The 12,578-nt window shown below is 48.9% G+C and overlaps 1 pseudogene; it reads left to right on the top strand.

Moving 5' to 3' along the window:
* Positions 1-792: 792 nt before the first annotated feature.
* LOC149330088 (uncharacterized) lies at positions 793-10,826 on the top strand (annotated as a pseudogene).
* Positions 10,827-12,578: the final 1,752 nt, after the last annotated feature.

The raw sequence follows: 12,578 nt of genomic DNA, 5'->3' as shown, positions 1-12,578 counted from the left end.
TCTGTCGACATTCCTGCCGACGCGTCTGACAACACTCCTGCCGACGCGTCTGTCGACACTCCTGCCGACGCGTCTGTCGACATTCCTGCCGACGCGTCTGCTAACGACAGTATGTGAGGCATTAAAGGCTCTCACCTTAAAAGTGGTTTTGGAGGAGCAGCGGTTGAACAAGCATCCGCGGAGGCAGCAACGAAGGCACTACTGCTCCTCGGGCCCTTTCTCCACCGATAACAAGTAAGCCGAGGTTTTACTCTGTATTGCGCTTTGCTTCTGGTTTTTCGTATAAGAAGCCTATAGTAATGGCGTTAGACTCAAGCGAACATCAACCAATATTTGGCACTTTTACGCACACGCTATAAACAAATAAACCCACAGTACCAAGCGTTTTCAAGCATTTCGATTGCCCAAGGAAGTGGAGGCGTCTGATAACAGTCATACTTTAGTTCGCGAGGGAAACGCGCTGTTAAATCTGATTGCATGTAATCTTGTTCCACAGTGAAGCTGTAGTGGCTATCGTCTTTCTTCAAAAGGAGCAAACGATTGGACCTGTGTTTATACGGCTGCGACGCTTCGCATCGTTACTGAGACGCATCGACCAGCACTAACGGGGAGATCCCAGAAGGAACCGGAAATCGAACTCAGAAAGGCAAGTGGGGAAGTGGTGCCCGGGTGCTAAACATGGGGGCACCACTAGTGTAACTGCGCATGGAATCGAATCCGTTCTACCCTTGCAAGATAAGGTACACCATACCTCCTGTTGACCGCAGCGCTATAGCACAAGCAGCCGACGCCATGATCTTCAGAATCATCCTAGGCATCGTGCTCTTCGTGGGCATCAGTATATCGCTCATCGGGCTGTGCGTGGCGTTCAAGCGCTTCTGCTCGAATGCCAAGGACTACGGCATGATCAACGCTAACTCCACCATCAGCCACCTCAACCCAGTGCTCAACTACAGGGACTGCGACGATGACGTGCGCGGTGGCTCCGGCTCGGCCACACAGTGTCTGGACAACCACGACCTGGACGTGCCGGAGATCAAGGTGCTCGGGAGTCCGGGCGCCGACCCCAACGAAGACCTGAGCTACATACCGCTGACGGCGGTGAAGGAGCCGTACTACGCGACGCCCGTAAGCCTGGCCAAGCCGCACGGCGCGCCGCCGGCCTCGATGTCTTCGCAGGACGATGGTACTCAGGCCGCTGCGGCCACATCTTCGTCCTAGAAGCCGCCCGAAGTGCACAACACCGTGAGCCACGTCAACGAGGGCTTCCATGAAGGTCCACCCGAGTCCTAGAGCGGCAGCGGAGGTGTCGGGTTCGGAGCCCGCGCTGAAATCACGACGCGGGCGCTGACGGCGAGGAGCGAATTCATCGAACGAAACACACGTGGCGCGTAGTAGTGGGTACGGATAGAGCGATTTTCATGTCTTTGTGTGGCGACCTTGAAAAGCTGTTGCATCATCCGATCGGAGCTCGAGTGACCGGAGGCAACACACACCTGGGCCTATTTTGGCCGTCTTCAGACAGGCGGGATTCTCTGTCCTAATTATTTCGTTTTGACCATGCACGACACACCAACAGAAGCTGTTTGCCCTAAATGTATGCGAGTGGTTACGTCACCCAGCCGACTTATCTCCTTGGCCGAAGCGGTGGCCTTGTGCTAGAGCATCCTCCTCGCATTCTCCTCGCGTTCGAACCCCGATGCCGCCGGGTACCACCGGATTTCTAATGGGTACAAAATTTCCCCCGACCAGGTACTCGGCACTAGCGTCGCTGCGCATAGAAGCGAATCAGCGAATAGAGGTTCGTATGTTCGCGTTCCCCTTTGCTGCTAAGTCCAGTGGCTTGCAAAGAACTCGAGCGCCCGACATATTTCGGCGGTTTCTAAGACCAATAGATGCGTGTGACTTCTTTTGTAATTTTATCTGATATGTATTGTAAGAGTATGAGAAAACCAGCGAAAAGAACGCATTCACAAAGAGGAGAAGTACACAGGACAACGCTGTGGAGAAGTACACAGGACAACGCTTCCAGCGTTCTACTGTGTACTTCTCCTCCTTGTGAATGCGTCCTTTTCGCTGGTTTTCTCATACCATGCACCAACTGGCCCAACAAGCTACGCTTCTTCAATAGTATTGTAGGAGTAGAAACGAATTTTTAAGCGCTGATCAGGGCTTCATTATCCTGCGTCATGGTGGAAAAAACAGCGCAAACTTAGACAGAAAACACAGAAAACAGGGGAGACACTACAAGCGCTGACTCGCAACTAGGGTTTATTAGATAGGACAGAACACAATATATACAAAAACCACCCACGACTGCGTACGTCATAACAGATTACGTGCAAGCGTGCAAGATAATCTAAACAGAAGCATCGCGCGTGTGCACCCGGTTATTTAAGTACCTAATTTCCAATTCTGACAAGGCCACTGAAGGATCACTCACGCACCGCTATCCGGTTTTTCGGATAAAGAACGCTTCCATCAGCTCCCGGGTCAGCTTAACTTGGTGGAAAAAAAGCACGTCAGTTTTTGGGAAAAGGGGTGTGCATTTTCAAACCCGGCAGTGTGCGGGAAGGTTGTCTCGCGAGTCACTGCCGAGTAGGTTGCGGTGCTCAAAGAGCCTTAGATTTACACAGCGCCCCGTTTGCCTGATGTACACCTTACCGCAAGACAGTGGCAACCGATATACAACACCCTTTTTGCAAGGAATGAAAGGCGCCACATGTTTTGTTGTACAGGCCTTGCGATTCTTGTGGACACCAGCCGCCAGTTTTTTGTCCACTTGTGGGCAAATTGCAGCGAGCTTCTTAGGAGCCGAGAACACCACCCTAACATCGTATCTCTTTGCCAAGCTCTTTAACCCATGGGAAAGCCTGTGAGCGTACGGAATGACGGCTGGCCTACGACGCTCACTATCAACACGGCCTCTTCCGTTGGTTCCTGTTCTTAACCCACCTCAGAGCTTTTTCTCCTGCCCTGGAGATGACGTGGACGGGAAAACCGCTGCTTTTCAGTCGTACCACTTGCTCTGACACACTTTCTGTTCTGTTCTTTCTAATAAACCTTAGTTGCGAGCCAGCGCTTGTAGTGTCTCCCCTCTTTTCTGTGTTTTCTGTCTAAGTTTGCGCTGTTTTTTCCACCATGAATTCACACCAACTAGCCCAAATGTTTGCTTTCCTGCGTCAGGGCAGTGGCCGCTGGGCCAACTGGCTGCAGTATACGCTTCTTTCGCTCCATATCAACGCTGCTACGCATAGGTGAAAGGCCTCGTGTGTTTATGGAGCGGTTCCTCTTCCTCCTCTGAGCCGGCTATGAGGCTGTCTTGCTGAGTGTGCTACTTCTCCTCATTCTGTTCTCTTTTCCCTTACAGAGGCCATTTAAAAAGGCATGCACTGACCCACACTCGCGAGCGGCTTTTCCTGGGCGACCAATGCGGCCGGAAATTCAAACGGCGAGACCATCTCCTCCTCCACCAGCTGGTTCACTCAGGGGTGAAGCCGCACCAGTGCGCTGTTTGTAGATGCCACTTAAGCAGTGCGGCCAACCTGAGTCGTCGCCGCGCACAGCAGCACACTTTATGTGGCACGTCTAGCTCATTTGTTTGTCGTCTCTCCGGAAAGAAAACGCGTCCCGAGGAGAGATCCCACGCCAGCTCGCATGCCGCTCCGGAAAAGGTTCCCCGCTCCAGAGCCAAGCGAAGAAGTACGAGAGTGGGGAGTGCAGCCTCCTGTAGGCTCTGCAGAGGGCGCACTGTGATATGCGCTTATATGCCATCAAGGATCAGTGACGCCATACACGTGCGGTTGCTCATCGGTGCGACAGAAAAAAAAAAAAAAGAAACGCAACGACCAGCAACGAAGAAGCCAGCGCATGGGAACCTCCGAAAAGAGATTGTGCTAGTTAAAGTGATAGTGAACGAAATAAAATAAAACGCAGCAAACAACGGAGTGAAGCTCTGCTATTTTCTTCGCTCGTATACGTTGGTTGGTTTATTGGGGTTTAACGTCCCAAAGGCAAATCAGGCTATGAGGGACGTCGTATTGAAGGGCTCCGGAAATTTCGATAACCTGAGGTTTTTTAACGTGCACTGACATAGCACAGCATACGAGCCTCTAGAATTTCGCCTTCATCGAAATTCGGACGCCTCGGTCGGGATCGAACCCGCGTCTTTCGGGTCACCAGCCGAGCGCCGTAACCACTGAGCCACCACTGTGGGACCTACAGGGAGTAATTCAAGAGGAACAGAAAGCAAGTCGAAGCCCTGCGCCGTTGGAGCACTTTGCCGCCTATGTGTATGACGCATGTACAGGCCTGAAGTAAAATGGCTAGACCACGAGAACGGTGCCAGTATCACTGACAGCACACTGTGACAGAACGGGCAGAGCGCTGTCCAGACAAACGCGCAGTGCACACTGCATTATATGCTGGCCTGTTCGCACACGCGTTTCTTTCGCGTGAGGCTTTTGCGAGAATTAAGACACAAGGAACCGCGCCTCTCACTTCCGCTTTGGTAGGCTTCGTGGGCGAGCGAGTCAGCGCGTGCGAGCCGTTTTATCAGCATACTTCTATAGCAAAATCGCTAGCACGAGACGGTTTTGCACGCATATCCTGCTGGTGGTTCTGCGCGACTAATCCCTAAAAATCTGGTGTGGCATAAAATGTTCAAATAGTATGTCACATCGAAAACTACAGCTCTGTAGTAGCATTGTCACTCGGGAAAAACTTCAGTCAAACGGAAGCGATAGGTTGCTTAAGACATCATGCAGAACCTACGGCCAAAGAGGTGCCACTTAAGCAACTTCCGGTAGAGACTGACTAACCAAGCAGCTCGCGCGCGGAATTAGCCTGCGGCTACTGAAATGAAGACCGGTCTCTGGCGGCTTATCTGTTGTCTCGTAGAAGGCTCTTCTCGGCTGATTTGATAGAAACTGTGCTCCCGTGATAGCCACATGGTAAAGATACTGAACGCACAACGGCGATCTTTTGTATAGGCGGCAATAAATCAGTTAAAGTACGTTTTACGAAGCCGGTGGAAGAAAGTGGAATTGGATGCTTTTTAGCGCGCGGTAAAGCACGTACGTCCCTGCACCTCTGATCAGTGGCAACTGTTATACCAAGTCCGCCGAAAAACATTAAAAACACGAGGGCGCTCATTTTTTCTACTCCCTTTAAAATGTGATTTCTGTCTGCCAGACATAACCGCGGACAAAGACAACAGCAGGAAGTGCAGCATGAGACATTTCAAGCGCGTTTCACTCCGCAATAATCACAGGACCTCTTGGAGAAACATTTTCTCTGCTAGTGTATTCGGCAGCGCAAGACTGCCACCGTCTGCTCCTGCAAAGAACTACCGAGCTGGCGTACGGGACACTGTAGAACGTCCCGCCACTGACTGTAGCCCTCGAAATCAGTTTCTTTTTCTAAAGAAAAATATATTCTCAATGATTGTGATAACAAAGTCGGGAGGTGAATTGTTTCTTATAAAGCAAAATATCCCCTGTGACAGTTTGCCGTGACACACATGATTCGCTTCTGTGCTTATGGCCTCTATCGCCGCCGGTACGCGCCCTTATCACTTCCGTTGGACGTGAGTCTTCTTACCTCGACACCTCTTTACTGGCTGTAAAGTGAAGGCTGTCGAGAGGGACCTTCATTCTCATCTCCCGCGAACACCGTGCATGCTTGTTGCTATGGTTGCCGCACTGTTTCTTCTGCAGTTTGACGCCGCAGGTAAAGTCAGTAACTAGTTTTGGCTCCCCATCAGCCCTCCCCAACACCCCCCTCTTTGTACCTTACATATGTGTCCTGCATCGAAATAAAATTTCAGTTGTTATTCAGCGCCCGTATCTGTGTTTTGCTCCTTCGTGTTTCGTCCGGTTCCTTGCGCTGTTTTATTTCATTATGCAATATCAACTAGCCCGGCATCTTGCACTTCTGACCCCATCAGCTTTTTGCCAGCCGTCAGCACTTTACTTTTTCTAGCACTGCCCCAATACCTCCCAAACATAGCAGTAGAATATATACTCCTGTTTTTAGGAGTAGCTAACCACCCCTTCGGGATTGCGCTACGTCACGAGCCAGTTACTCCTTTACGGTTGCTTTTCTGTTTACAGTTTAGCACTTAGTTTCGTGTCGGTTCTGCATGCCGTCTAAAGCAACCTACGACTTCCGTTTCAATGTAGTTTAGTTATTCCCGTGTAAAAAAGCCACTCAATGAAATGAATATTCGACAGAGTCTCGTGCAGAGCTATCGTCTCCTGTGAATATCGAGGCCTGTGCTCGAGAAATAACTGTCACGCCGTTGCTCTCAGTTTGCGATAAGGCTCAAAGCGCGAACATTTTGCGCCACACCGGCCTTTCGCGGATTGATAGCGCAGAGTAACAGGCAGGATATGGGTGCAACTTAGGTGTGACGAGCTAAACATTTGTACTACAGGAATACTAATAAAAACGCTCGCGTGCGCAAACTCCTTTTCCACCAAAGCCTGCCATATTGGATGTGAGAGGCGGCTCCTAGCGGTTGAATTCTCGAAAACGCCGCACCCGAGAGAAATGCGCGTGCGTACAAGCGAGCATATTAGACACCTGTAGAATACCGTGTACCGTGCTACCGTTACCATTACCGGAGTCCCGGGATTCCCCCAACCGGCAGTGAGCACGCGTTGAATGGTCCCGATGCGGCAAGAGTGCGTGCGGCTGCCCGGTACCTGGCGCATTCGAGGCGACCTGAGCATGCGCATTGGTGGTTGGCGGGCTTCCGGTACTGCGGTGACGCTAGCGGTAAAACGGTACATAGTGTGCTAAAGGTGTCTATTATGAAGGGTGCACCGTGCATTTATATGCACACCTTGCACGCTCCTTCACAGTGCTGTCTGTACCGTGTTTGTGGTCTGCCCATTTTTCCTCAGGCCTGTGCATGCGTCATACATAAAGTAGGCAGAGCGCTCCAAAGGCGTAGGACTTCAATACGCTTTCTATTGGTCTAGAATTACTCCCCATACCAGCGAAGAAAATAGCGGGGCGTCACTCCGCCGCTGCATATTTTTTTCTTTATTTCGTTCATGTTGGCTTCGCAACCAACGCACTTCAGCACTGCTTCTTAATTGCCGCTTGTTGCGTAGGGGTTCAGTTTGTTCGATCGAACCACAGTGCGATCACAGGTCGTCATCTGCAAAGGGTACCAGAGGCTGCAGTTCCCACGCTCGTAGTTCTGCGCTTGGCTCTGGTGCGGGAACCTCTTCCGGAGCGGCATGGCAGCTGATGGGGAGTGTCACCTGCGGGTGCGTCTGCAGGTGTCTGTTAAAGTTGTCCTGCCGGGAAAAGGTTTTTCTGCAGTAAGAACAAAAAGGCCTAGACGTGTCTTTAGAAGGGTGCTGTTCTCTGCGGTGACGACGGAGGCTGCCAGCGTCGCTGAAACAGCGACTGCAGTATGGGCACTCGTGCGGCTTCTCCCCTGTGTGGACTACCCGATGGGCGACGAGATTCTTTCGCCGTTTGAAACCCTTCCCGCAGACTTCGCACAGGAAAGGCCGCTCGCCAGTGTGGATCCGTGCGTGTCTCTTGAAATCGCATCTATGAGGGCAAAGATAACAGAAAGGGCGAAGTGGCGCACTTAATAAGACAAGGTCATCGCTGGCTCAGCGGAGGAAGAGTGAAATACCCATTCCATCATACAAACACTACAGCAGGCCATTCACCTGCTTGTATTAAAGCTTACATGGCTACGGAAGAAGCGTATTGCAGCCAGATGGCGCAGAAGCGACTGCCGTGCAGCAGCATAATAAATCTTTCATCAGCGCTGACAGACACATTTCTATTCTTTTATATTTCGTATAAGATAAAAGGACAAGATGCGGTGCACACATATACTGGTACTTAGAAACTGCCCATAAATGTCGTGCGCTCAAGTTCACTGCCAATCAGTGCACATTGCACCGCCGGGCAACGCCAACAAGTGAACACACTATTCGCCACTTCGCTGCCATGCGTAGCAAACGGGCGCTGCTTAACCACTTGCGTTTCGAGCTGCGGTTTACGGAGTCTTCTCGAATCACCTTATTAGTGCAGGTCGTTAAGACTGCGCTACGACGTGCACCGTCGCTGCCATAAAAGCGCTGCTTGAATAACATTCCTTTTGAATGGAGACGACAGAACATGACTGCTTCGCCATGGAATGCGAACACATGCAATCAGATTTAACAGCGCATTTGACTCTTGAACGAAGTGAGCACTAAGTTATCGCACTCTCTGCCCTTTGCTTAGAGAAGCGCAATGCTTGAAAACACTCGGTGTTGCAGGCGTATTAAGGCCTCTTTTTTCAAAGTTTGATATTCTTCCTGTGTTTTGTTTATACAATTATAGGTTTATTGTACGCTATAAAGCTTTCGTTAAATTTCATATGGATTATGCAATTCCTCTTGCAGGACTACAGGTGAACACAAGTGATCGTCAAACCAGATACAAAGAAATATGGTCCGTGCCCACCGCTAGGACATCCTACGATGAACAATCATTATCTTACACGTTGCCCTCATTGCTAAATTTACTAAACCGTGTGGAGTTTGATCCCACCTGTAACCAAAACGACATCGTCAAACACTTTTGCCAACTTGTTTTTTTGCAAGACTAAAATAATTTCATTTTGTTCGCGACAGCTTCTGTTGATTTGTACCGGCATTTTTGTTTGAGTTTCTTTTGCGTTTGCCTTTTTTTGGTGTGTCTTTGATATTGTCTGTTTTTTATATGTGTGACTGGCCGTCATCTTCCTGTTTGCCAACCAGTAAGGGGTCGGGACCTCGTCAAGCTCCCCGAGCTTTTAGTCCCGCACTCCTCCTTGTCAAAGGAAATAAAGGTGATTGATTGATTGATTGATTGATTGATTGATTGATTGATTGATTGATTGATTGAAAACCTCTAATGGCTCATACTGTCGTCCGTCCGTTAACAAAGCGTGTCACAGGCATTTAACTCAGGAAGTAAAAAAAGATAGAAGACAACTAATGAATACTTCAGATAGAGGAGGAAAAAATGAACCTAGATGCAAATTTTGATGACTGTACAGTAATGAGTTCATTAATTACAGGCAAAAATGTCGAAATTGCGTCGAAAAACACGGACGTCAATACAGCCAGGGGAACAATTCGACGCCAATCCACCGGAAGTCATCAGGGAATAGTGAAAATTGTCACGGAATTGTCGCAAAAACGTCCGATTTGTTTCAAATTAGATAGAAAAATCTGTTGTAAGACAGGCCTTCGGCTCCCGAAATTTGGGCGGCTGGCGTAAGGAAGAAGAGGACGAAGACAGCGGCGCCGATGCTCGTGCGTGTGCGCTGATCGCTGCCGCTGGGACTGATCGCTGCCTCGGGACTGAACCGAGACGTACCGCTAGCCGTTCGCGACGCAGCGCCTTCGTAGACGTCCTACACTACAGTGTAATTAAGCGTAACTAACACTAAGATCCCCGAAATATTTATAACTTGGGTATATATAAAGCCACGGGAATGGTGTGACGTTACATCCGCCGGAAGTCATCACGGCATAGTCTTCTCGGCTTTCCCCTCTCAACATTTCAGTTGGCAAAGTGTCCTGGCAATTTTTTTTTATATGTAAACGAGTGTCAAAGAGCGCCAAATATTGGTTGACGTTCGCTTAGGTATAACGCCACTATTTTTCGCGTCCTATACGAAGAATTGATAGCAAAATACAATGCAGTGTCAAACCTCGGCTTACGTTTTATCGGTGGAGTAAGTACACAAGGAGCAGCGGTGCCTTCGTTGCTGCATCTGCGGATGCTTGCTCAGCCGGTGCTCATCCAAAGCCTCTTTTCTAGGGAACACGTCGCCGCATGTCTCGCAGGGGAACAACGTGGGTGAAGCGGTTGAAGGGGTTCCATTCTCGGAGGGCAAGCTCCCGCGAGTAAAAAAATCGAACGGACGACGAATATTCGACTGCTCTTCCATCACAGCCTGCATGCACTCTTAATGGCCAACGATCCCAGGCGGCATATGCACGACAGATGGCTCGCAATAGTTGCCGCCACTGCCCCTTTCCTCTTTTTATAATTTTAATGTTTCCTCTATCATGTTACTACCAAAAGTGCACATGTATACTAAAAAAAAGAACAGCAGACGGTCGAGATGATTTGTCTTATCTATAGTTTCCAATTTTTCACAGTCGTGTTTGTCATTTCCAGACAAAAATTCTATCACGGTATGAACAGTTTGTGTTGTCTGATGTTATCTATTGCATCATCAAAATCCCGTCCCCCGCTGTAACGCCTCAGCGCACCAAGGTGGAATGTAAAACTAAAAGCACTGCTTAGTGTTTGGTCTTTTATCTGCCGATATCAATTTTTAATGACCATATGAAGGGGTCTTTGCAAGCAAGATGGCTAGCCGTTAAGATGTTCCAAACTATCGGGATACCGCTTAAAACTGCTCATTGTAAGAAGAAGATGGGGACAACTCTGCACTCTCACACCTCATCATCATCGCTGGTGGCAAGAGCGCGAGTCTCTGGCTTAACCTGCTCCTCTGGCTGGCTGTACTCTACAGGTGCTACCTGTCTGCTGCCTGCGTTGGTCGCCTTGAGCCACCAACAATCCACTATACACTTGCTGAAGGTGCCACGATCCACACCTCCGACAGCGCCCTGGAACTCCGCAGTCGCACGGTGTCTGTTTCCATGGCGGTGTCAAGCCAGCACCCCATGCACCGCATCCACTTGCCGCCTGTTCTGACACCTTACGTCAACGATATTCCACTATCTTCAGTATCAGCTACGGCCAAGATGTTTAGGACAACTTTTCAGCGTCCGAACGGGTGAGCCGGCAAAACAACTGTGATGATGCTATCAGGCTAAATAATGTAGTATTCTACTTAACTGATGTTGGCAAAAACTTCTTATGAAAACCATGATTCAGACATCACCACCTGGTCTGCCTTCAAGACCACCTTTGCTAACGTATCCAGCCGTCCTGCATGCCGTTCGCAAACTTTGTGCTGAGGAGCGCGTCTACGCTCGTGATCGAAGCTTACAGGCAAGAGAAAGCTTCAAAGTTACATCGAGGACGTCGTGAACATATGGAAACGCACCAACCCAATTATGACAGAGGAAGATGAGTCGGCACGTCTTGAAGGGCATCAGTGACGCTGCCTTCAACATGTTCATTGCAAACAGTCTGACTGCCATTGCGAAGGTACGCGAACTTAGTAGAGCTTTGACGAGCTACGCAAGCGGCGTGTTTTCATTCGCCATAGACATCAAACCCTACCGCTTTTCCGCAGACATCAAACAGTTTTTGTTCCAGGAGGTCGCCCGTCAGCTGTCCCTGCTGCCCTCTCCACCGGAACCACGATCATTCCTTGCACCGCGTGTCAGGCACGAAGTACAGCGACAGGCCTCGGAAGCTCTCCCTTCTGTCCATCCTCCGGATTATGTTGTCTGGGGCTGATGCGGCGTGCTGTTGTGGGATCAAAGAAATATAAAACTTCTTAAGAGATGCCGGGGAATTGAGCCCAAAACTTTCAGATTGCGACGCTTGCGTGCCACCCATAGCCACAGAAACAGCTTTGCTTCTTGGCGAACACCGGTGAACACAGGACATGCGTAGCGTTACAAGCGTAGCTTACAAGCATGTGTGTCATTTCAAAGGTAGACAAAAACATTAAAACCGAATACATGAAATAAATCGATTTTAAACGCAAGCAGTACAAAGTGCCTTTATTAGCTTAAGGACGCAAGAATGGCAAATTAAGATCAATGAAAACTTCTTTTCTTGCCGCGCATCCTTCCCAACGGTATAGGAATGATACAGATATGCGACATATTTATATTCATTAGAGTCACCATGAAACCAATACTGCGAATTGTGCGTCTGCCGGTTAACCAAAACTGTAATATTATTCAAGTCCCCTGAGGTTTACTACAGCATGTCAGCATGTAAACTTCCATACTTCCTTAGAAACTGCGAAATCACAACTCACGCTCTAACCACCAGCGATGACGACGAAGCACGGGAGTGTTGATTCGTCCTTATCTTTTTCTTACAATGAGTATTTTTAAACGACATCCCTATAATTTGGGACAGCTATAAACAGGAAGGCATCTTGTTGGCATGGGTCACTTCGCATAGTCATTACAAAATTGATATGGTTACAGAAACTATCAAACACTGTGCAAGCAGTAGTACTTATATTTTAGATTTAGTTACAGCGCACCTCGGAGTGCTCAACCGCTACAGGAGGGGACGCGATTTTGATGGTGCAATAGTTAACATAATTAAAGACAGCACAAACTGTTCATGCCATGCAAGAATTTTTAACTGAAAACGACAAACACAACTGCGAAAAATTTTAAACTAAAGACAACGCACCTTGAACATCTGCCGTGCTTTTTTTTTTTTTCACTATGCGTGTACAGTTTTGGTAGTAACATGATACAGGCAATATTACAAACTATAAAGAGAGGAATGAGTGTGTGGAGACCACAATTTCGTGCCTTCTGTAGCGCTTTGTGTGCTTGGGATGATTGGCGATTAAAAGTTCTGGCTGTGACGGAAGAGCAGTCGAATGTTCT

This window comes from Amblyomma mixtum, chromosome 9, assembly GCF_055824585.1.
Source record: "Amblyomma mixtum isolate Tamu chromosome 9, ASM5582458v1, whole genome shotgun sequence".
Classification (NCBI taxonomy): domain Eukaryota; kingdom Metazoa; phylum Arthropoda; class Arachnida; order Ixodida; family Ixodidae; genus Amblyomma; species Amblyomma mixtum.
This window is presented reverse-complemented; position numbering and strand designations above follow the sequence as displayed.